Below are 1575 nucleotides of genomic sequence, written 5' to 3'. Positions count from 1 at the left end.
AGACATACTTCTCACTTGTGGGCACCCTCCACCGTGGAGCCTGGAGAATCACGGAGGAAGGGGAGGAGGGATGAGGGTGGAGCCTGGAGAATCACAGAGGAAGGGGAGGAGGGATGAGGGTGTTCAGAGAGCAGAGGTGAGTGCAGAAGTCACCTGGCCGTTGCTACTTGGGAGAAGTCGGGCTCCACACAGCATGGCCTCTGAGGAGTCTGTGTCCCTGTGTCCCTGAGGGTCAGTGTCAGGAGGAGGCCAGACTGTCTGGAAGAGCTGTGGGCACACTCCCTTGTTGGAGGGCTTCATGGAGGGGCAGTGGCACCAAGCTGCTCCATTGCTGAGTGGCCAGGTGGCAGGAGCTCTGTGAGCCACACCTCCCTCGGCTCCTTGACATTGGAGAGGTGAAGCTATTGAATCACACTTGATCCTGGGATTCTTGTACAAACCAGATGCACTTTTGGAGAAGAAAAGTAAGAAGCCTCACTTATTTCTAACAGTCTTCCCACTTTTACCCAAAAGAAACAAAGCTTTTTTTTTTTTTTTTTTTTTTTTTAAATAGCACACGTTCATGCAGTTAATTAAGATAAAATAAAAACAAAGGGCAAAACCTCCTCTCTGATTGTTGATGGAAACGGGAAGTGCATGTTTCTTCTACTGAGGGAAGTGAGGCTCAAATCTTCCAGCATGAGGCTTTTTCATTTCACTCATTTCTCCACAGTCCAAGCAGGAGCGTTGTGCCATTTGCTGGGTAGAAGATACTCAGTGCTGCTTTGCTCTCTGATAAATGTCATCCACCCTCTCCCATCCGCTCTTGACCTCTCCGGTCCCTTTGGTCCACTTTGACTGGTCCTGGTTCCCCATTCTGAGGCCCCACAGCACCATGAGGTCAGCTGTGGCCCTGCCGTCCTTAAATTGCTCCTTCACTTGGCGTATCCTGCCATCATAAACTGCCTCCATGAGGGCACTGCCTTAGCCCCGTGACTCAGGACAGTGCTGAAGAAGTCAGTGTGTTCTCAGTGGGGAAGGTAAGGGTAACATGTCCAGGTGCTGCATCAGCTCCACAGGGAAGGAAGCACCCGCTTCTCAGTTCCTGAACCCAGACCTTAGGTCTTCAAGTCTAATGCTTATTTTATTGGAACACAGTAGAAGTTTCATTATCAATCAGAATTTAATAAGGATTGACATGAACCTATTTGTTTCTTTTACACGGTTTTCTTCAATAACACTAGAAAAGAGATGTTCTAGGCTACGCAATTTGCTGGGGGAGTTTTTCTATGCAGAAGCATATTATATGTCCATTTTTTTTTCCCCAAAAACAATCACCTCAATTTGTGAAGACAGAAAATCCAATCATCAAGTGTTGCCTGAAAAGCAAATATATATCACTCTCATTCTTAGACATAATGTGGCTTCTGCAGACCACACACCACTCCCTTCTAAAGGAAACAGCACGGACTCCCCTCCAGGAAGAGCTTTTCCTGCTGAATTTATATCAGGATCCATCAAAGAAAAGCAACAGAAACGCAGGTGCCTGCAGCCATTAAACAGAAAGACAAGTTTTTTTTTTTTTTTTTTTTTTTT

Source organism: Mandrillus leucophaeus, unplaced genomic scaffold (genome assembly GCF_000951045.1).
Source record: "Mandrillus leucophaeus isolate KB7577 unplaced genomic scaffold, Mleu.le_1.0 Scaffold355, whole genome shotgun sequence".
Taxonomy (NCBI): Eukaryota; Metazoa; Chordata; class Mammalia; order Primates; family Cercopithecidae; genus Mandrillus; species Mandrillus leucophaeus.
The sequence above is the reverse complement of the archived record's forward strand: the minus strand, read 5'-3'. Positions refer to the sequence as shown.